We start from the raw sequence: 24,969 nt of genomic DNA, 5'->3' as shown, positions 1-24,969 counted from the left end.
ACCTTCTAATGCTAGCCTAAAATAGACACCATTTGGAGGATGATGAGGATGAGACAGACGTTTTCTTTCAGTTGTATTGTGTGTCTCTTGACAGCTTTTCCACCTGCAGATATGCTGTGGTGTCTTGTGGGTACAATGGAAATCTGACATGGGTAAAGCCAGCACTTGAGTTAAATTACAGAAAAAAATGCTCTGCATTTTCTTATGTACTTGTATAGTTACTCACTGTGCTTCCTTCTGAGCTAGATGTGGTGAACAAGTTTGTTATGATCTAGTCTACAATCACAGATTCAGTTCCCCAAAATGTCAAGGGCGGTTCTTCAGTCTTAGAAACACCAGTTTCTTTCTGCCCTTCATGCAGCTTTTAATAAAATGTACTCATTTTGTGTCCTTATGTTCAGTGCAGTACTTTTCAAAGTTCAGTCATAAAAGTTTTTAATCAACTTGTGATTGATTTAATGGGAACATTTACTCATAGAAGTACACATGGTTCAAAAATCAGAGATAACTTACAGACATCTGCTCCATTTGGTATCAGAGATATATTCCATCTATAGTAGACAGAAAAAGTCCTTATACAACCCAGACCTAGGGACTCACAGCCAGGTTCAAAATTATTTGGTTGACCACAGTTTTAATTTATACAGGCAATTATATCCTCCCATTTTACTTACACAATTTTAACTGCAATATTAATATATCTCCACATCTTGACTTTACCAATTAAAAAATGTCAAGAATTACAGAATTCTTAAGTTGTCTAAGCAATGTGTGCAACTCAGCAATCCACACTATAAATGAACCTTCTGCATTGAACTCACTTTCCATGCTTCACAAAAGTTTTTTATAAGAAATTCAAACTACTTCTGGCTTGAATCCAGAATATTGGAAAAATTTTCTGCATTCATAGGAACAAGACTGAGGCCAGCAGTTCTGCTATTTTCCACAATGAAACTCTTCAACAGAAGGATGTATTTTGAGTAAAGAGAAAGCAATGTTTTCTCCTGGATACATTGAAGACTATGTATTGAATTGTCATTATTGTGTATAAAGTAGGAACTAAGATATTTCACAGAAAGCATTGCATTCCAGATAAATGCAACACTGACTTGTAGCTTTATAAAAACACCAGGATTGAAGATCTCGCTCCTCCCTCCCTCACCTCACACACTGGAGCAAAATTGTTCAGAAATAACTTTTGAGTGATTAAATTCTAGCATTAATTTGTCCATTAGCATAATAGATTTACAGTTATGTTCAGTGTTTATTTCCAATATATTCAGAATAACTATGACTTTTAGAAAAATTTGAAAGATAAGTGAACTAGAAAAAATAAAAAGAAATTCCTTGGCTCTGCACTGGGAAGCAGACACTTTTATAAAGATGGAAAGTACTTGATAGAGACATAAGGAGTGGTTAAGCTAAACCACCAGCTTTATAACAAAGGGAGAAAAAACCCAAATACGTGATTTATATATTTGCATCACACTAATCATAGTTTGGGTCTAGGGAAACCTTCCTCTGTTCATCTTGACAGCCCAAATCAAAAGGACCTAGCATTTTATGCTGGGATGCCAGGCAAGTGATAACATTCACATTTTTATAAGAAAAAAAAAAGACTAAGTACTGAGCAAAAAATTTTTTGAATAAATTAGAAGAAAGGCTCACAGGAGAATTTTCTCACTATCTTGTGAGGTAAAGAATGAAGCTAGGTTCTAAACAATTAATACAAAGTAGAAGATGAGACGTGTAGTAAGAAATACAGGAAGGTACTACCTTAAATATATTTTTGGCCTTGCCAGACATAAGATTTAAACAATTTAGGGAGCATGTACATCATTTGAGTGCATGATTAAAATGATTATATATGCTGATGGGGTAATTGAATTTGCTAATGACAATTAACCATTTGCAAATACAATTATTTAATTAAGGTACACAATCCTAAATAAAAAATTGTGTCCTTCACAGGTTTTTAAAATTACTATCTATATTCTGCAAATTGGAAGTAATGATAGGATTTTAGCTTGCTACTCCACAGTGATCAGCAGTTTTATAATCCACGTATTTTAATCAGGCAAACATACTGTTCCACAGTTGTATCTAGTGGTGAAGAACAAGAGTGCAAACAATCTCTTCACTTTGTGACCTAAATGCAGAGAAAGTTGCTTCTGCAATTTTGTCATTCCTTAATGGAATATTAATTACACTCAAATAACAGAATAGAGGAGGTGACTGCTAGCTAATCCTGTTCTGCTTACAGTCATGATTACTTAAAATTTTCCTAAATATGTGTTTGATTTTGACCAGGTAAGCTCTGGAAATTCCTTGGTACAATTTAGTTCAGCAGGCATTTTCCATTCATCAACATCACAGTACCTTGAGCAGCAGACATACATCCCACCCATCCTTCAAAATAGCTCATCAGTCCTTTCTAGCTATCTTTTTTTTTTTTTTTTTCCATCTATCTGATTATGTGACAGCAGTCAAAAATTTGGACAATTCATTATTGTAAACTGTTCCAAGGAACACAGAATTAGCAGAACTATGAGCATGTCAGATAACAATACTAGGTGAGACTATGGAAATTCTGTATCACATTTTCTATTACAAATAATATGAATCAATTAGTAAGATAAAGAGATCTAAAAGCATTTTTCCAAAGTAGTAAAAATCATAAAATAATACAATATCAGCCAGAAGCTTTCACTGTGATCATGTATGACTTTCTACATAATACTTTCCTGAAGATTTTAACTAGCCATTTTTATCAATTCCTGATGAAGTAGGAGAGGGAAAATTTACTAATTTCCCATTTTTCAGTAATTCAGCAGCACACCTGCAAATACAGCTTAAACTCTGGACTTCTAGCACTGCACTTAGTCCTAGAAAAATTCTAATATGACAGGATATCTGAGAAAGAAAAGGATTGCACAAAATATTTTAATACTAAGTTATTTGCAGGGATTTAAAGTTGTATGCTAACTTCAGTAATAGAAAAAAAAAAAAGGGGGTTAGAAAATCCAAAACAATTTTAAAAATCCCCAACAAACCCAATTCATACAAACAAAACCAAAATGAAGAAGCAAGTGAAAAGAAAAAGAATGGGCAGCTAGGAAGAGCTGTGATAGGATCTCCACACATGCTTACTGCTCTAGGTGGAAAGATATTTGAACACGAGTAGAAGAAGCCCAAAAAGGTGAAACCTCCAGTTTTGGAGATATTCAAAACCCAACAGGGCATGATTCTGAGCAGTCTGCTATAGCTGATGTGCTTTGGGCAGGGGATTGGACTAGATGATCTCCACAAGGCTGCTTCCATCTCAGCTACTCTGAGATTCTGCTAAAAATGTCTGGGCATTGAAGGCCCTGTGCAAGAGATTTGGTGGTTTCAGAGCTACCAGAAAAAAAATCATCATCATTCTACTGTGAGTGCAGTGCAAATTAGCTATTTAATGAAATCTCCTAAAATTAATATTTTCTCCCAAGCTTGCTATTCATTTCATGACACAAAGAGGCACAAAAGATGACCAAAATGCACAGAATATTCCACTTTAGTAATAGGGATTTGGATTTCTATGCTTTATGTGAACCCAGCATCCTACTTTATTTTTTAGACCTCTTGCCATTGTTCCTCTGCCACTACATCCTGATATGCAGCATGTTCATGTTCATGATTGTTGACTAAGGCTCTGTTGCCACTATTTAGTGAAAACATCTGCTTAGCCTGCAATAGCACTTATCATAAATAACCATCACATACAAGCGCTTATGATATCATCTATACCTAGATTTTTAACTCACTAGCCAGGTGGTCCGAAATGTATTTAATTTCTGTATATTTTAAGGGCAGGGAAAAGTCATAGAGACACAGGAGAGGAGGATTCTGGTTTTCCCTTTTAGATTCCCTTTTTTATCTGCCATGACATTGTTATGTTTCTTATAGAACAGTAGAAATCTAAGAATATTAATATTCAATAATTACTTAATTAATATTTATCTATTTCACAAAGAAACTGGATAACTTAATTTCTAATATATGCAGAAGTCTTTAAGGTAATAGGGAGACATATTGATTTTGAGTCATATGAGAAAAACACAAAAGGATATTTTATTATTGAGGCTGTTACTTCTCACTACTTGCAAATTTATGTTGAATTCTGCCAACAACTGTCCTTTCCTCTGCTCTAAGAAAAGAAACCAGGGAGGACGCAGTTCAGAAAACTGATGGGCATTCTGCCATCACACACTATGTCAAGGGTGACAGCCTGCCCTTGGGCTTTGGTATTATATCAGTTTATTCTTCTGAAGGAGTAACTTCACACTCACTTCTCACCTCTCTGAAGTGTGTGTTGTCTCATTGTGACAAAGCACTGAGCATCAAAAATACAAGGTCTTATGTTATCTTGATAAGAATCTTATATTTTAAGTATGTAGTTGAACTTTCACTGGATTCATTAGAAAGTGATTAAGAAAGGGCAAAATAAGGGTTTTATGCAAATAGCTCTGCCTACAGGAGCTGAAAGTGACCTCAGTGTATTGCATCACCCCACTATTTAGATTTGTGTTTAATTCAGAAACTTTTTTTTAAACTGTACTTAAATGATGCAGACAATGGGTGAGAACTGGATATCACATCTTCCTGGTGAACATTCTGCTCATTACATGGTTCTCTGCAGACCTTTAAGCCCAAAGTAATCCTTTGAAACTCTGTCACTTTCCATAGGCACTGTGAGATGACTGAGAGTATGCTAAAATTTTTGCCATTTCTGTGAAGTGTTGCTCTTTATGTTGCAAAAACTTATACTTTCTGATTTCATATCATGTAGATGATTAGGTTTTGGGCTGATTTAAGGCTTTGAGTTCCTTTCAGTTCTTGCTCTCTGAAAATATATTCTTAATATATTCTTAATTTTCTTCAAGTCATATCTCTGTGACACCACATATAATCTCTTTTCAGTGACAAAAATCTTCAGATTTGTTTTTACCAGTTACAAACTATAGTTTGTGTTAATATAATCAAGAATCATTATATGATTTTGTTGATAATCTGAAGTTATGTAACACATACTACATATACCTGTCAAAATTGAGATACCTTCAGTCCTAATGGTTCTATTATCCTTTGAAAATGCCTCAAACCTGACTAATTCAGAAAAAGGGGGCTATTGTCTATACAGCAAGGCATCAGTTGTTTTTCCCAATGGCTGCCTGCAGTGTCCCAGTTCTCATAAATAGCAAACATCTCAAATCTTAGAAGATATGAAACCGCTCCAGGTGCAACTTTCTTTGCCAAATCACTGTTCAAATTGACAAACTACTTTAGGAGAGGGTAGTAATTATCTTTAGAAACACTGCAACATGGGAGAAGCTTGATTTAATTTAATCACTAGCACTATAATTTAAGTCATGTTGCATGCTTTAATTATTCAAAGTAAAATGCTCTTCTCAGAGGACTTTTATTAGGGATCCGCTATTTGGGAAAACCTAGTCATGTATGGATTTTTTTTCCATAACTGTAATAATCAGGTGGAATACAAAAGTACGAAGGGAATATTTTAACTAATTCTATTTAGCTAATTATTAAATCCAACTGCGTTAGAATTGTATGACTGATAGAATAGTCATATAAGTTATTTACAGTGAATTGTATATTAACTTTACTAATTCATATAATTATATCATTACGGTTTTTGCAACTACTTTTGGCCTAATTCCTATTATTCCTTCCAATCCAAATTACTAAATTTCATATTAATATAGACCTCCTTTTTCTGATACAGACCCAATAACTTACCCTTTACACATGAAGAGAGTCACACTGCATAAATTGCTCATGTCAAGAAATTAGAATAAAACTACCCTTGCAAGACTATTACTAAAAGCATGATTTTTGATTCCTAATCAAAGTAATTCCTAAAACTTGGCAAGATAAGTAGACTAACAACAGCACTAGATTACTGATCATTACAGTGCTTTACGTTCACATAACACTTCTAAATATTTCATTATATATACATGACTAAATTAAACCTCAAATGCTTCCAAGAGACAAAGGAATAAATTACACTTGCCTTGGAACTCTGTGTTCTAGGACAGAGAAATGTTTAATCACTGAATAAAGCTGATGTTTAAAGGGGTGGGGGTGGGAATCCCAGTCATACAGATAAGCCTTGATCAAACTTTTGTTCTAGTAGCGCTGCTAGAACAAAACTGAAAAGATACAAATTAACAGCCAGAGATTCTGGAAAGTTCTGCTTAACATCTATTACATTTATTAGCTTTCTTTAATGTTATATCATCCTACTCCTGGTAAACAACATTTCCATCCTAACCCACCCCATCCCCAATATAAAATACGGAGAAATAACCAGTCCTGAAGAAGCTTCCTTGTTTCAAATGCAGTCAGTTGTGATTATTATAATATCACTTGGCTGCTTTGAGGTTTCTTTGCTATTGATTTTTAGTGAATAACTAGAGTGGTTTTCATAATGTAAGATATATTGCCATTATCGTTAACAAGGACCCTAAGTCCTGCTCTGTTATATGAAAACAGTCTCAAATTCTGACAAAATAAATCAACTCAGAACACAATCTACATTGTTGATCTCTGTGTACATCTGTAGCTTACAATGTACTTATAGCTGCTTCTTACTGTAATAGGCCAGTTTCATGTACTTTTGGAAGAAATGAGTCCTCATTAAAAAGTGTAGCATAGTGATCAATGCATGCAGAGTGTCTTTGGTGCTCATTATTCAATCTCTCTGTAGCCATTGAACATGATATTTATTTCTCACAGCAATCAGTAAAGACAATATTTAGAAGTCATTACAAGATGCTGTCCTTTTGACTTGCTTCCCTTTGGATTTCACAAACATAACTAGACCCTATACATATCCCATATAGGCTGATTATACCCAGGGAAAACAGCACGTACTCTGAGCAGTCATTGCAAATACACTAAATCTGAATCTCAGGCAAATGAGTGTCCTTGTATGTCATTAGACCCCAGTTCTGGAATGACACTGGCTCTCACGTCTTAGGAGACACAAGGACTATATTTTAGCTGCTGGCTGAATAGGAACGAATTCAATATCCACCTGTAAGGCTGAAATACCTGGGGGCTTGAAGGGTAGCTCAGGTGGCCAGGGTTCCTATCATATTCAGTATCATCTTCCATTTTCAAAGCCTCCTGTGGTTCACATGTGTGAAGCATTCTGGTACACAGTGTTGCCAGAAAAAGAGTCCTGCATTCACAGGGGGATCAGAAATGCTCTCTGTTTCTGCAAAATGTGACAGTCTCTGGGGATGAAAAGCATTTCCTAAGTATCCTCTTTAACTCTATTTCTGAGTACTGGATAAAGAGGGGACATTTTGATATTCCTCCTAGCACTTTTGTGCAATCAAGTCCTCCTTCAATGCTTATTCTATAGTCACCTTCTAACAAGTGGAAATGCATAATCAGACCTCATAAATGAGGCATGCCACTACATCATCTATAATGAAATGTACTTTTTCTTACAGCAAAGCATCTTGCTTCTGTATTTTAGTATCAATCCAGCCACTGCATATTTAGTCCCTGATGATGAACATTCCTGTTAAACTGCATTTTTTTTAATTCCGTGGCAAATGATTACTGAAATGAACTCAATACATCTACAAATAATTTAAATAGATGACTACAAAAGGCATAGAATGTTATGTTAGCTAGAGGAAGTGCCATATACTAGAACAGACTGCTGTGTAAAATTTATTTAGTGTGTGTATGATGATCACATGAACCAGGATATTACAAAACTGAAATCAATTACTAATTATGATACACAAGATTCAAAAATTAAAAGCAATTTGAAATGCACAGAGGAGGATAAAGCAAGCTCGTAAACAAGCAGCTTTCCTAAAAATATTCTAATGTGAATCATAGTGGCTTTTACTGTCCCCTCCTCCAAATATTTCACTTTTGTATTCATGAAGGACATTATAAGTCATAAAATAATGAGTGGGACTAGATAGGTCAGGATACAAAGAATCAATTAAAATTCCTGAAGACAATTAACCAGATGTTTTGTTTTAAAGCTGTCATCTAGAAACTTGAATCATTGCTAAAAGCATCGTTCCTTTTTTTCCCCTCAACTTCTCTCTCTAGATAAGCAGTAGAAGTTATGTGTAATCAGATATTCAAATGATCTATTTCTACCTCCTGTCACAAGCAGAAGATTAGGTTTTAACATTTGATAAAACCAAATCTCACTTTGGGTTCATGTCACACTAGTAGAGGATGGTATCACCAGCTCTGACTTGCAGTATAGGAATTTGTGACACAATGAATCTGTAAATGGTTTGGAACAGGCTTACATAGAAATATGCAGTCACCTCATGTGAACCCATCCCTCAGTTCACACTAATTGTATAATACGATGACATAAGCACTTACATGTTATAGGTTCAGTCACCTCCAAGGAACAGATAGAAACAAGTCAGGTCTGTGCTACCTGCAGTGCAAGTGATCCACAAATGATATGCTGTGAAAATGAAATAAGAATTCAGTGTCTTGCCAGAATACATGAATGGAAAGTCCACCACAGTAGAACCATGCTGCATTTAAGGTAAAGCTGAGCAGTCTGTGGGCTAGCTGAACTCCAGAACTGAGTTATGTCTCCACTTGAAAAAGAGCACTACATGTCTTCATGAAGTATTATATAAAGCCACCTCACAAAAAAATTAAATAAGACCCAATAACGGCAGATTGACATTGTGTTGTCTCTTAACATTTCTGCTCCTTACCCTGGAAACATGTTGCTCAAATGCATAAACTTTTGATAAAGTACTGTAATGTGTCAGATGACTGAGGTGACAAGCACGTGATTTTACAATCTTCTCCACCAAAAAAAATGTGGCCTTCAGCCCTGTCTCTTTGTCTCTAAAGTACTGAGTATCCATTATATTTATGATTTCTTCTTTGCAGTTTTCTTCTCTCTTAATTTTACAGCTCAATTTCTTATTCTCACTGTTTCTGTCTGGTCAGAATGGTTCTAAGTGATTCTCTAACATGGCATCTCCTTTATTCATCTCCCCCAAATTCTCCTTGTGTTTATGAAATGAGTTTTCTGTGTTTATAGGATGAAATTCTTCAGATTTATAACCCCAAGTACAGTGAAGTAAGTAAGTGAAGTGAAGAAGATAAACAATCTGAATTTATGGATAAATGATTCTGTACACCAACAATTTTAGAATCCATCATAACCTGCCAGTCATATGCTCTCTGTGCATGAAATGTGTAAAGAATATAGAGCTAAAGAATTTTTCACATAAGCCTAAAAGGATCACAAACAAATTTTCTTCATAGTTACAATCATTTTAAATTCATGTTCTAGCAGAAAAAACAAGTCAAAACATTCTCAGTGAAATTTAAAAAGTTGATCTCTTTGCCTATGGTGTGCATTAAAACCCTTGGGTTTGTGTAGAAATAGGCTGGGAATCTATAGATAGTCAGCTCCTGCATCTGAGCTCACAGAATAGTGGCATGGGCCGAAATGTCAGCACCTTCAGAACCTCCCTGAACAGAATCAGCAGAGCGTGTCTGGCTGTGCTCTGAGCATATACGGGAGAGCAAAGTACTTAATGCCTCTAAATTGCAGGCAAAGCAGAGGCTGCTAGAGGTGCTGCAAGGTCATAATAAATCTAAGCTCTTTGAAATGTTAGATTTTAATTTGAATAAATAATGTTGTTTATTCTCCCTGTGAATTTTATTTTTAGTATTAGGGTGTCTGGTTGGTTTCAAGCTATTTGGACTTAATATCAAAGCCCTGAATACTATATACTCTAAGATATAATAGAAGGTGAATGATAAAATGAGGGGTTCTGTAAAGGATTTTTCACAAGGAGGGTGCTATTCTGTCAGAATTTTGTAGTTGTAATACATTTTTTACAACCTTTAAATTAAAAAAAATATATTTAAAACACAAATTATATAAATTTTTAGTTTCCCTCTACATGTGTTTTTTTTAGTTTATAAAACTATCTGAAATACTTCAATCTGAAAACATAAGGCCATTTAAAAAATATTTAATTATGTAAGTAATTAAAGCAATATTTCCACATCCTATCCATTCTTTTTTCACGTGTAAACCCACATTTTCATATATATTTTCAATGTATAAAATGAAAAATGAATCAGACCTTTTACCTAACATGCAAGCTTACTTGTAAAGGACACTAAAAAAAAAAGCTATGTAGAATAAACAGTTATTGCAAGTTTTTCTATTGCCCGATGAAAATAAAAACATTTTGTTTTGCTTAATCTATCCAAAACACATTGTGTTTTGTGTGTGGAACCTGGTTGTCCTGAACTCCTGAAAATTTGGCAACAATGTAAAAACGGTCATAAATAAATCAAATCCTTGCTGAAAATCCTCAGCAAGTGGACTTGCACATCCTTTGAGTCAGTTGCTATGAGATACACTCTGAAAGTTCTCTTTCATCAGGAATTATTTATCTGTATTCAGGGAAGTCGTACAAAACCAGGAGTATCACCCTGATTTCTGAGCTTGAACTTGCCTCTGCCATCTCTCTTTGTCCAGATGATCTGAAAACATCTGTCTTAAAATCTTTATCTTCTCCCCTTCTACTTCACTTATAAACAAAAATAAACAGAGGTGAGTGTTGAGATTTTCCATGCATCCCAGCAGGTGAGAGATTGGTTTTGCATAATTTTGTTTCATCTTTAGCATAATTGAAACACATTAAAAGCTGAATATTTATGTTCGATAATTGAAGAAAATAAAATATATCGGTCTTTAAATTACAAGAATGCTCACATTAAATTCCACTGCTGCCCAAATCAAGCATTCTTTAATTTTATCCCTGATAGAGAATGTTGCAGAAGGAATAACAGCTACAAGGGAAAATGTTAGAATAACAGAGAACAAATAAATTATGAAAAGACAGGAATTATAGGCAGTATAATAATGCATTTCAGTTTTCTCTCAGATGTAAAACAGCTTCTAGAAATAATACTGAAATCAGCATTTTTCTTATAGCAATAACAGCAGAAAAGCATCTCTCCTGACCTGTAGGTCATAGACAGAGGGTATTCCGGTTACTCTTTTGTCAAGAATATTTGCCCACAACTTTAAATACCCTCAAGTAAGATGATTTCTCATTCACACTCCCATCCATATTCCATGTTATATAGATTTTCTCTAGATTTTTAAAATTGATTTCATTATTTGAACTTGATCCACTTTGATAGTCAAGCAAAACAAACATACCAAGAATTGATATTTTCATAGAATCTGGTTTAATGTTAACAAAATAGTGCCATTTTATTCCATAGATACACCAATGTATGTAACTAAGTTTTTTTTTGTTGTTTTTTTTTTTTTGTCTTTTTGTGCTTCTCATCATGCTTTTTTTCATTAATAATTTAAATGAGTAGACATACACATCTGTTGTGGTAAGAAGCTCCTAGGGTTGGTGTTTGACAGCCCATAGAATAGAATTAGATCCTTATTCACTTTCTCCTGTTTCTCCAGGTGCCATTCTTACACTATTTTAGATTCATATAGCAAATTCTAGTGCTAAAGACCACAGTTTCTGTATGATAATTGTTAGAACCTCTAACCAGAGAAACAAAGTCTTCAAGATGTAATGAAGTGTCTTGTAGTTTAATTAAGTGCCCTTTTGTCCATACAAAATGACAGTATAATTGCAGCTGAAGATTTGGCTATATCGTAAGTCTTCTGGTTAGAGGCTTAGGAAAAATAAAACAAAAAAAATCACCACTAAATATTTTATTTTTTTAAACTTTTCTTTCTTTTTTTTTTTTTTTTTTTTTTTCTTCTAAATAGGTTTATTAGGTTTTCAGTGCTGTGGGGCACACAGATAATGGAGACTCTCCAGGTTCAATAAAGATGCAGAAGATACACCTCCAAGTGCTCAGGAAAAAGTCATAATTTAATATTAGTTCTATTTTCATACTACTTCTAAAATGAAAATTAAAAATAGTTGTAGTTTAATTTCTTGAGAGTGCAAGGCAAAAGATTTCATAAGGATGAAAGAACACTAGAAAACAAAAAGTAAAGAAACTGACACCTTCTGTGGATCTTTATTGAACTCTTTGTGGATGTCAAGATAAAAATGTGATATTTTCCAAGTCAGTGTCTTTGGTCATACAGTGTGCAGCTTCCTTCTTCTTTTTCCATATTTTTTTCCATTTGGCTGCAAAAAGAAGGAATTCACTGATTTAGGTGTGAGAGAATCCTAGATCTCCCTCAAACTTGATTAAATGTAATAACTGGTTCACCATAGTGCATTTGCTTAATGCACTTATGCACAGTCAATTGTTTTCACTTAGAATGCAACATTATAAGATTAAATTTAGCATGGAAAATATGTTCTGCCTGCTCTTTGGGTAAAATGTGCAACAGTGTCTTTGATAAGCTTACATCATGTATCTAGCAAGTAAAAACCTCAGTAATTTTTTCTGATAGGTATAGCTCTTGAATGAATTGTGTGCACAGTGCATCCTATCATGTAGGTAAGGAATGCCAGCATTATTTTCAATAAATCCATAAAACCACACTTGGAATTCTAGTACAGTGACTTAGACAAACATAGAGACTTTTAGATCACCTGGCTCAAATTTCACTGTGACTGGTTGTGGGTCCAAGTCACCACTGACCATTGTCAGTTTTCCAGCCCATTGGTAAACCATAATGGTCTGATCAGACACAGGTGGATGTGAGGCTCATGGCCTTCCAGCAGCCATTTATGTCATATCAAGTGGGAAATAAAAACCTGCAAAACCTAAGATGCAAGCATGTCGCAAGTTAGTGCTTAGTCCTTAGGATTTCTGTAGGTTGCTACAAGTTATACCAATAATGAATATATTTTCTCTTAGTTTTGAATAAAAGGGAGTAGGAAAGCCAGGTTTATCTTTCCAGTATTTCTCCCTCCTATTAAATGTCTTAAAGCTATGCCCTTTTAAAAAATTAATTCAACCAGTACTATTAATTAGCATTTGTAAGTGGATTATAAAAATACCACTAAGCATATTGTAATATCCCATTTAAAAAAAAGAAGGGAGAAATATGTTCTCATACATGTTCTCATCCATGCTTGAATTTCAGTAAGCAAATGTACAGTTGAATGTCATTAACATCAAGGAGCTACATGGCCACAAAATGTATGCCATTATTTGGCAACTCATTAGCAGAAACTAATGCAGATGTGATTAATTCAACAAGCATAATCATTTTGTACAGGTGCAGGCTTTGCAAATTTGACCTGCAGTCAGTGGCACATGAGATATGATAAGTCCAGGGGAAAAGGAGGTTGCTCTTTCAAATAGCTTAAGGGTACGTACTACAACATGAAATTGAAAATGTTGACACAAAATAATCAATTTAATCAGCAAAATCTTCTAAATTTATGTGGGACAAACACATATTCATGGAATATTCCTGGCTTCGCCTTTAAGCAAATGAAAATTGTTAATCCAATTGTGTATAATGGAGGCAAATGAAAAGCAAAGCAATACAAAAATTTGACTAACTGACCCAAACCATGTTCCAGTGTGTCATTGTGTACCTCCTGTAAATCTGAGTTGTGTGTTCAGATCAGTTTACCTACAAGGGTGAATGCAATAAAACTTGAAGTGGTATCTTAGTGAGGTTATGCATCTATAAGGAATTCTGACAGAAATTCCATAAAAGTCCACCAAGAAACAGTAGGAATAACAAGACAATCAGAAAAACAAATTTGGAATCCGTTCTGAAAGGAAATCAGCAAACCGTCCAGTTATGAAAGACTACGATGAAAATACAAAAAAAACAAAATAAAAAAATTAAAAAGCCTTGTGTTTGATTTCTACTTCACTGAAATGTGATCTATTGCCCAAAAACATCTCCCATCGTAAACTACTTCAGTCATAAATCTCAGCTACATGTTTAATTAAACTAAACTCAATTGTGAACACAAATGTAAATATTTGTATCTGTCTCATCTCAGAAGTATTTCAGAACTCTTCAGCTTCTGAAACAGGTGATGAGTTATTCCCTGTTCCATGCAATGGAGACTGCTTTGTGATTTCTTCTCACTGCTTCAGGTCAGAAAACGATAAAACCAGTCCAAATCTAAAATTAAGACAATTTTTATTGTAAAAAACTATTTACAATTTTTAATGAAAAACACAAAATGTGGTTTTGTATCCCAAAAAAGTTTTCTAAAGACTAATGAAAACAGAGGAAGTAATTTGTAGACAGAAGCTTGTATTTGCAAAATGAGTTGAAAAATAAAGAATCGATCGACCATTCTTGTTGTTAAAGAATTCATTTTTCTCTATTTGTAATGGGTTTTTTTAACATGAGAGAATTACTTCAACATGTTTCAATTCAGAAAAATTCATAAAGCAAATCAGAAAACAAATACATCAGCTTTATAAATGACAGTGTGACTAACTTGCACCTGGGGATAATTTTTTTTGTAAAAAACTTGAAAAGATATTTTTATCTTGTTCCTGTCACTCTTTCAAGAGTTTTCTAATCTGAGTGGTTATTAATGTCTCTCATTAATCTTGGATGAATTAGGGAGACAGGATCTTTGAGGCTCAAGTCAATTATGTATAAATAGAGTCCATTATTTACAGCACCATTATGTCCCCAGCTCATTTATTACATAAATCTTTTCCTATCATCTGTAATTTATTCATCCTTATTAACTAACATTTCTGGGTAAATTAAAAAATTGTGACTGAGGTAAATCACATCCCACTAAGCAGAACTAGATAAGAGTCTTGTTTATTTCATTTCTCATGCTTTTTACCAGTTTTAACTCTTTTTGACAGGAGATGATTTTCAAAAGCAAAATTTCTGTATATGCATAGCAAAAGTAGTTTCAAACATGCTTTCCTCCTGGAAAAGAAGAGGTTGTGTCCTTGAGACCCTTATTAGCCTATTATGTGATGTCATTGGAAATGTTAACAGCAAAATTTTAAGGAAGAGCCCGCCTAAAATTGTTTTTTTGATATTTTGAATAGTTACTCTGTTATTTTTGCCCCAGCTTGAATTGTAAAAAAACCAGGACACTGGTCAAAACAGGATAATAAACATCACAAGAGTGCTTAACAAATTACCCTTATTTTAATTAATCAGCATAATAAAGACAAGAATACCGAGCAATTATCTTGATCAGTCCTTTCTTTTATTTTCTCTTTTAGCACAATTTTACACTCCAATTTCTTAGTTTTTTTAGTTTTATCTTCCAGTAGTTGCAACTACAATTATCTGATTTTTATAACTATAAGAAGGTACAGTATGGAAATACAGGAAAAAAGTGAGAAGCAGAGATATGTATGTTCCAGACACTGTTCATCTTGGGTTGGATGAGGAGCAACAAATAGCAAGTTCTTTCCTTTAGTAGTTCTTAACCATAAAATGGGTTTATCTAGCATCAGAAAAACTCTAAGTGGGAAGTCTGTTGTGCATGGAAGATCATCATGCCCCTCATAGGTTTTGACAAGTTTCATATATGTACTTTAGCATAGGGTATTAACTGATGAAAATTAAATATTATGGTAAGTGATAAAACAGCATTACTTATCTTTACATTGTGTTCACTCTTTGCTTTATGTATCTTTTTAACCCTCTTATGTTCACTGATTAGCCTTTTTATCCATCATCAGTCAGAGGCTTCTCTAGCCACATGTTCTTGCCACAACCAATTAGATGAAATTTTGTTGCCTTCTCTTCTGTGTTCACTTGTGTCACAGGCTGTAAATCAAAATAGAGAAAATCTGCATTGTTCTGTCTTCAAGCAGAGCTTGAGAGATAGACAATGGTGTCTTAAGAATTTAATCTAGCTTCTTCTGAAAGGTTCTCAATCTCTGTAAATTTTGTATATTTATGATTTTAATGGTACAGTGCCAGCATTGTCTATCATTTATGAAAAACACAACTCAAGGATTCATTCATTGTGACTCTTGATGGGCAGCTCCTTGTGCATAATGCCAGTTTTTGCTCTTTAAATAGAAAGAGTTAATTTTAGGGAACAAGGGGAATTATATTACACGGTCTGAAGGCTGTATTTAATTTATAGTGAATTGTTCATGCAGAGGAATGGATTTTACAATGAAATGAGATTCCAAACCTTTCAGCTGCTTAATAAACCATATAAATAGAAGAAATGGGTTGGGATTGAACATCTCAGCCCACCTGCCTACTTGCACGTTTGGCTGAAGTACTCTTGGGTAATAGAGAATAAAATAACTTCTTTCCTATTCCTATAAACTAAGACACTCATGAGCAGCAGTGATAGACAGGTCAACCAACCAGGCAAATGAATTTTGCCGGTGGTGGGATATTTCAGGGGATATGTCTTTGGTCCACTTCACAATTTTTTTTGAGAGATGGACTACAAGGCTTAAAATTTTATATATATGGATTTTTATTCATTATTCTGACCATAATTTTGCATGGCTGTGTTCCAGTATTTATCCTATATTTGGTCTTCCGTTGATGACAAAAAATAAGATACTCACTAAAAATTTTAGTAATTAGATATAAGACAGTTATCTCTTCAACAAATATTCATACCTTCTCCTCTCCCTCACCTCTGAAAGAATTTTTTGTAAGATGACAAAACCAAAAGAATTTGACCAGAGCTATTTCAGTATTCAGGTTTTGTACCATGGGGTGAATGCAACTATCAGATAATCATAATAAATCTTGTTCATTATTAAACAGTCTTACTGAGCCATACACTCCTGAAGGTGAAAGTGCAGAGTTAGGTCCCCAAACAGTAATTGGAAAGGAATTATTAATTTACTTTCATCCTTTTTTGGACTGCGAAATTGTCTCCAAACCTTTTTAACTTTTCATTTCACAGTATTCAGATTACAAAATCAGATGCAGTAGGGAAAAATGTCAAAATGCAACAGTAATTTTCTTTTGTTTTCCTACTTTTTTCTATTTTGCCCAGGATTTTTTACTCTAAACCTTTTCAAGGTATCTGGGAGTTTCAGAAATATATTAGTATTTAGAACTATCTTAGGTAACCACCTGCTGTGAATGCTAAATATCAAAATTGTTATTAATGAAAATATTGTTGCTCAGTGTGTGGATTAGCACATACAGGTAACCAAGGGTAACCATCGAACCACAGCTGGAATGCGAACTGTGGGTTTATTTCATTACCTCTCTAACAACATCAGGTGGCAGAGAGACACGGGGACCCAGGTTCCATGTGGCTCAGCTCATCCTAGCAAGGGAGGGGGATCCAGGGGCTCACTGCTCACTGCCAGCCTCACTGTAACAAAAGTCTTTGGGCATGTCTGTGAACTCCCCACAGGAGTTCTACTTCTCAAAACAGGCAGAGGATGAACAACACGCAAGGCATAAAAAAATGTAGTTTGCACAGTCTCACCTGCAAGGTGACTTTGAGCAAGTTTATTCCCTCCTCCTTGCTGAATCTCATAGTTTTAACCCTTTGTTTCCAACAGTCAGTATTCATATTGATTTTTTTGTTAGCAGTATCATAAAATCATAGAATCATAGAATTGCTTGCATTGGAAGGGACTTTAAAGATCATCTGGTTCCAACATCTCCCCACTATGGGCAGGAACACCTTTCAGTACACCAGGTTGCTGAAAGCCTCATCCAACCTGGCCTTGAACACTGACAGGATGGGGCATGATTTGCTTTATTCTGCTGTACTGATGGCAGTGAGACAGGCTTCCCAAGCAGGTATATACTTGAGGAGTCCATTGAATTCTGCCATCCTATCTAGTACATTTGATGTTCTCTGATTTCCTCCATTATGAAGTTAGGGATTTGATATTAAACACAAATTTGAAAAATAAATTGCTGAAAATATGGAAATTGCTGATATGATATATTCTGGTCTGTATTTTTTCTACAGGCTTATTCTAATAAAGAAGAAAAATATCCAGTTTCCAAGAGGAAAAAATACTCTAAATTGTACATTCAGAGTGTGCATGTTTTTGTAAAGGGCAGCAAATTTTGAAGGAAAAAAGCTTAAGTAAATATGAACTCTGAAGCCATTGGACTTTGACCCAGTTTTTGTATTGGAGAAGAGCTATGTATGCTGTCTACCAGGATGTTAGCAAAGCCTTTAACACTGCTTCCCACATCATTCTTTTGGAAAAACTGGCTGCTCATGGCTTGGACAGGTGAACTGTCCACTGGGTTAAAAACTGGCTGAAATGCTGAGCCCAAAGAGTGGTGGTAAATGGAATTACTTCTAGCTGATGGCCTGTCACAAGTATTGTTTCCCAGGGCTCAGTACTGGGGCCCATTCTGTTTAATCTCTTTATTGATCATCTGAAGAAAGAGGTCAAGTTTACCCTCAATCACTTTGCAGATGACAGCAAGTTGAGCAGGAGTGTTGATCTGCTGGAGGGCAGGAAGACTCTGCAGAGGGATCTGGAGAGGCTGCATCTGAAGAGAATGAGGACAAAGTGTGAGGTTCAACAAGGCCAAGTGCTAGGTCCTTCTCTTTGGTCACAGAAGTGCTACAGGAAGAGTGGCTGGAAAGCTGCCCAGCAAGAAAGGACTCAGGGGTGTTGGTCTACAGTGACTGAACATAGGCCTGACCTGTATCAGTAACAGTGCGGCCAGCAGGACCAGGCCAGTGATTGTCCCCCTGTACTTGACACTGCTGAGGCCACACACACCTTGAATCCCATGTTCAGTTCTGGGATCCTCATCGCAAAAGGACATTGAGGTGCTGGACTGTGTCCGGAGAAGGACCATGAAGGTATGAAAGGCCTGGAGCACAAGTCTTATGAGGAGAAGCTGAGCAAGCTGGGAGTATTTTGACTGGGAAAAAAAGAAGCTCGGTGGAAACCTTACCTCTCTCTGCAGCTACTGCATTGCAGTGAGGTGGAGGTTGGTCTCTTCTCCCAAGGAATATGATATGAAGACAGGTTGTGCCAGGAGAGATTTAAATTGGATATTAGGAAAAAATTCTGAACAGAAATGGTGCAGGAACAAGATTCACTAGTACAGGCTGCCCAAGGAAGTGATTGAGTCATCATTTCTGAAGAGATTTAAAAGATGTGTAGATGTGGCACTTAGGGACATGGCAAGTTGGTGGACATGACATTGCAGGGTTGAGTTGGATTCAGCGGTTTCAGAGGTTTTTTTTCATTTAAATGAATCTATGTCTCTTCTCTCTGAAGTTTGTGATATAATGCTGACTCATCTGAAACTCACGTACTAGTTTTTCAAATGAAACAAAACCAATTTTCCTTATTTGCCATTATTAAAATAATTTTGCAAAAGTAAGATTAATTTTAATTGCCTTCATTTTGTTTCTATAACTTTTAATTAACAAATCCTGAAATGGTACAAAGTGTAAAGTAATAGTTGAATATCAACGGTAAGGTATTCTACTTGTCTATTTAAAAAAAGACAGATGATATTTTAAACTTTAAAACAACAATTAGTTTTAAAACTCTTAATATACAATACATATATAACATTGTGGCTTGGGAAGATTTTTGTGTCTTTTCCACCCAGCTACATTAGGGACTTTGGAAAGGAAAACATATGTGGTTTGGTTTAAAGGCCACAAACTTTTGAAGTTGTTGTTGCTTGTCGCTAGAAGCACAATCCTCTAAAAGTAAGGACTCACTGTATTGACCAGTGGCATGAGCATTGCATTATAGTGATCCACACAAAGAATAAGCATTGTGGCCAACTAACCTAGCAGAAGTTCACGACAACTTTCATTGTCTTTCTCTTGCTCTTCCACTTTTATTACTGATTATACAAAACAGCAAAAAAGGCGAGTCCTCCCTGACACACCATGTTCTTTCTATAATGTCTTCTGCCACGTAAAAAAAAGACAGGACCATATAAAGATATCAAAACCACATAGCTGTCATTGGGTGTTTTGGCATTAGGATTCTTTTACATCAAAAAACCCAGGGTAGTCCAAAAACCAAGAAAAGCTGACTCAGTAACTAAGTACTTTAGTTATGTCATAAATTAGTATTGAGCCTAAAATATACACAATCAAGTGTTCCTAGAAATAAATACCTAATGTTAAAGTTAGGTCAACTCATAATTGTTATTGTCTTGGAGATAATGCCACAAGAATGAGTTAGTGCCTTGATTTTCCCAGGCTCAGCATAAAATATATAAACTATGAGTTACTTCCTTCTTTAAAAGCTGTATTATCTTGACACCATACGGAAAAATCTTTATCTTATAAAGACTTCATACTAGTGTGATTGATATTTCTACTTCCTGTGAAGGGTGGGTATCTTTTGAATTTTACCAGTGATAAGAAGGTTTGTAAATATAGAATCTATTCTAGAATGTTATATTCAGGTTCATCTCAACTTCACCAGGTAAGAAACTAAAATACTAAGCAATTAAGCAGTTCACCACAACCTTCAAATGTCCTATTGAAAATTAAGGCAGTGTATATATTTTAAATACAAATCCAATAGTAATCAGTGGAATGGGTGATTCAATAGCGTTGTCTTGTCAGGGAGCTACACAAAAGACTCACACTAGCTATAGCAATTACTTCTCCACTGAAACCACTGGAGATTAGCTAATACATGAGAAAATGCTGTATAGTGATGGATAATATTTCATGTTTGTCACATTACTTGCATGAGAAAGAAGCATCTCATCCTGACTCACTTTGAATGTCCAGATAATGAGAAGTATACTAAGAATGTACTTTATTGAAAAAATGCTTTCTTTTGAGGTTGTAATTTCATCCTTTGTGCTTCAGCATCCGAGAGTGTGTTTTTCAGTATTGTGGTTTGTTGCAGTTTTTTTCTGGTTGTTTTGTTGGATTTCTTTTTCTTCTAATCTTCTGCTACAGAGCAATAATTTTAACCTTTGATATGTGACATTTCAAAAGATGTAGTTCTTAAAAGATGTGGCTGTTCTTTTTGTTAAAATCTGTGAAAGGCATTAGGAACCAATTCATTTATACTGAGGAAAAAAGTAGTGAAAGCACCGTCTTGTTTAAAAGGTGAAGGATTATGTTGTAGTAGAATATATTATCTGAACTGTGTTTTCTGAGGGTTGACTTAATTATCTTTATTTTGAATACCTGTACTTTTACCAAATCCCAACAACTTGAGTAAAGTATCTACATAAGCCACTTGGAAAAACTTACATGTAAACAAAACATTAAAAAGTGTTTTAAATATCTCCATTCAAAGTTCACAGCTATCTAGCTAAGAATTAATGGTAATCTCTGAAATACAGAAACACACTTCAGGTAGAGTTTCATCTTGCTCAATCATCACATCTTAAATGTGTTATTTTTCACCTTAGGAGGAGCAGAACCACATCTACCTCCTTTTCATTTCATGCCATTCTAGTCTTGAGTTCTCCAAACTACTTGCCTGTAATATTTAATTCTATTTTTTAGTTTAGTAAAGACAGTTATATAAGACAAACTTATAGTTTGTAGAATGTTAATTCTACTTTGACACCTATTGGCTGTGCCATAACAGTGAGGAAGAGTCCAGTTCAGGCGAAAATGTCACTCAAGTAATTTTATACTTATTTTCAAAAACTCACAAGATATTTTTTACTGTAGTATTTAAACCTAGTTCACAGAAAATGCCCAGCACAATCAAGAGGGTGCAAAGCAAAAGCAACCTTCAGGTAATCAGACCAAAAGCTATTATCAGCAAATAACGAAGATATATATAGACTAGCTTAAGAAAAGGTATCTAAGGTCTCAAATATATGTCCAGCTTCTCACAGGTAAACCAGGGCCAAAGTGTTGGAAAAAATTTGCATAGAATGAAATGAATGTAATATCTTACACAAATTTGTTTTCTTAGTTATTTGTCATTCTTTAGGACCATATATGTAATTTTTAGCCATAATAAACTGAATGTAGACATTCTCTTTCATCAGGCTCCAGACCTCCAAAACTAAGTATTTTAAAAAATTTTTTTAAAGTTTAAAGTTTTTAAAGATGTTCCAAATTTATTTTATAAAAACTTCCACTACACATTGCAAGAACATTCTTTCCATTCAGAGCTTTGACACTATACAAAACAAAGCACCACATGAGAGATATTTAGCACCTCCATTTTAAATTAAGTTCAAACAGAAAGGAGGGCACTCATAAACTCAGTAGACCCAAGGAGATGTTCCAAAATAACAGAGAAATGAATTTTCCAGGACATTTAGTTCCCGCAATGTCACAATAGCTGTTCCTCTCATGGCACGATTCCTAGTCAAATTATTCAGTGATTATTCTATTTCAGTTTCTCTATTGAATATTCAGTTTAATTGTGAAAGAGAATTGCTTTGCTATTGAATATAGAAAAAAAAAAAAGGAGAATAATTTTTGGCTGAATATATCTTGCTGCTCTGAAGCTGTAGGCTATAATTTTTAGTGTCCAGCTTAAAGAAGAAATATCTGGTTCCTGCCTTGATTGTAACCATGAGAGATTAAAAGCATTTAAGAAATGGATATATTGGATATATACTGAATATAGAAATGGATATATCAAAAGTATAGTCTCTTTTCATTTGAAGTATGATTGACCACCCCATGCTTCACTGCCTTTTCTTGATCATCATGGTATGTCAAGACAAATTCAAAGCTAATCCAATTTAATTTACTCCTGAATTATGGGACAGCCTGGGGACTAACACAAATCTGCCCAAAGAACTATCTGTTTTTAATCTGACTACCCTTTCTGTAAATGCTGTATTCTATGGAAACAGAGAAATGCCAGCTTTTAGGCCAATGATTTCCAAAGCCGTAGGGGAAAAGTCCATTGTCACACCTCAAACTTGTCACACCTCAAACAGCTAAAAAAGTAAATGGACGTTCTATAGTTTCATGCACTAGATGGGGAACACACTTTGGAAATAGTTTTTGGGGAACAGAATTTTTTATAGAAAATTGCTTTATTTTCAGTTGGTCAATGATATCTCTTCCAGAAGTAGAATTCTACAGAAGGCAAGAGAACAGGAAATGAGATACTAATGTATCAAACTGAAGGTGAAGAATATGAAAGGTAAGTAAAAAGTATTAACAATTATGAAAGTGTTACAGAACATATCAAACTAAAATGCAAAGTAGAGAGCACATTAAAGAAATTTGAAAGCTTACATGACACACAAACAATTAAAACTACTTTTTCCAGTTCAGCATTTCTGAACTGAATATTTCTTTAACCAAATGACTTCCTAATTTATGCTATAAATCCATTAAAGTATAAAACACCTCTCAGGTCTGTAGAGGGACCCAGACAGACTGGATAGGTTGGCTGAATCCAACACTATGAGGTTTAAGATGACCAAGTGCCATTTCTTCACTTTGGCCACAACAACCCCCTGCAGGGCTACAGGCTGGGCACAAAGTGGCTGGACAGTGCCCAGGTGGAAAGGGACCTGGGGGTGCTGGTCAACAGCCAGCTGAACATGAGCCAGGGTGTGCCCTGGTGGCCAAGAAGGCCAATGGCATCCTGGCTTGTATCAACAATAGTGTGGCCAGCAGGACCAGGGCAGTGATTGTCCCTCTGTATTCAGCACTGGTCAGTACCTAAATGGTTCAAAGGTAATTAAATTGTCTTTCTTATTGTGAATACTATTAAAGCTGTAGAGTTTCTAAATTATTTCCTCACTTATTACTGAGAAAAAAAAATATACAAATATCCCTTCAAGACAGATTAGTTATTGACATTAACAGTTATTGACATTAACAATAAGTAACCTTTAGCTTAGCCATCATTGTTGACTTAAAGGAAAATAAATTTCAGGAGACATCAGTGTTAGGGAAATTATTTTTAGCACAAATTTAAAAGGGAAAAAAAAGCTCCTCCTAAATTTCAGAAATCCTTTGAAGAGTAAAATGAGAAGACAGGACAGTGAAGATGGCACTGTTGGTTTCTAACTGATGTATGACAGTGATATGTGCCAGCCAGGTGCTGAAATCTTTTAACAAAAGACCAATTAGAAATGGATGTTTTTGTCAGCACTGTTCTGGATGAGTCAAACACAGACAGTGTCAACATTAACTTCCTTACAGACAGTCCTTCTGAGGAGGAATGAGGGCTGTCTGGGATTTCCTAAAAATGAAGATGATTGTACAGAGTTACTCATGTGCAGCAAGTTTGTGATGCCTGAAAGCCCCAGACATACCATACACATGCATCACAGCTGGTCTGTGCCTGTGCCATAAAACCAGTCTTCAAAACACACCAAATCTTTCAGGTATGTGATGTACCAGGGGGTCACACGTGCACAAAGCTATACCTGATACTTCCCCAGCTGTCAGGCATATTGTACAGGCACATGGAAGCTATGCAGCATAGGCTCATTAATCACTGCTTCCATAACACAGCAAATTCTCTGCACATAGCATGCTGTTAATCAACTCACAGTCAAAAGGATTGTTCAGAATTTCCTGGTTCTGGAATGTGTATGGCAGACCTGCTGCTTGTTATACCTGACTGATTTTTTTGGATCGCCAAGCAATTGTGAGAAATCTACATGAGTTTCCTGAATTGATATTTTAAAAGGAAAAAAAAAGTCATGACTTGCAACTAAAAGATGAGAACAGCTCAGGGAATGATCTTCCCAAGGGCTGAATGAAAGATCAGCTGGTTCAAATCAAATTGCATTTTAATTTTTTGCTAAGTCCTTATTATTTAAAGGTGTTCAAATAAAAATCCACATACATTTGCATTTACTTAGGCCAACTTATTTCTAGGTATTTTCTTTATGAATTTTAATTAAATGTGATTTAAAAAATGGGGCTTCTGAATGTATTAGACACCATGCTGGAAAAAAGAATTAGACCTTTTAAGTTATTGATGTGTTTAAGCCTCAAATAGATACTTCAAATTTCAAATTGTGTCTCCCCAAGTATTTATAATGAATTCACAGCCATGGTGAATTCCATCCGAGAAGCTCAATTCTCTCTAGAATTGACCAATTAAACTATGATC

General features: G+C 35.0%; 1 long non-coding RNA gene across 1 annotated transcript in view; it reads left to right on the top strand.

Moving 5' to 3' along the window:
* LOC140684320 (uncharacterized) overlaps positions 1-21,413 on the top strand; it is a 51,130-nt gene extending 29,717 nt beyond the window's left edge. The window contains exon 4 of the long non-coding RNA XR_012056450.1: positions 17,916-21,413. This is a non-coding gene — a long non-coding RNA (uncharacterized lncRNA). The remainder of the gene's footprint in view (positions 1-17,915) is intronic.
* Positions 21,414-24,969: the final 3,556 nt, after the last annotated feature.

This window comes from Taeniopygia guttata, chromosome 5, assembly GCF_048771995.1.
Source record: "Taeniopygia guttata chromosome 5, bTaeGut7.mat, whole genome shotgun sequence".
NCBI lineage: Eukaryota > Metazoa > Chordata > Aves > Passeriformes > Estrildidae > Taeniopygia > Taeniopygia guttata.
This window is presented reverse-complemented; position numbering and strand designations above follow the sequence as displayed.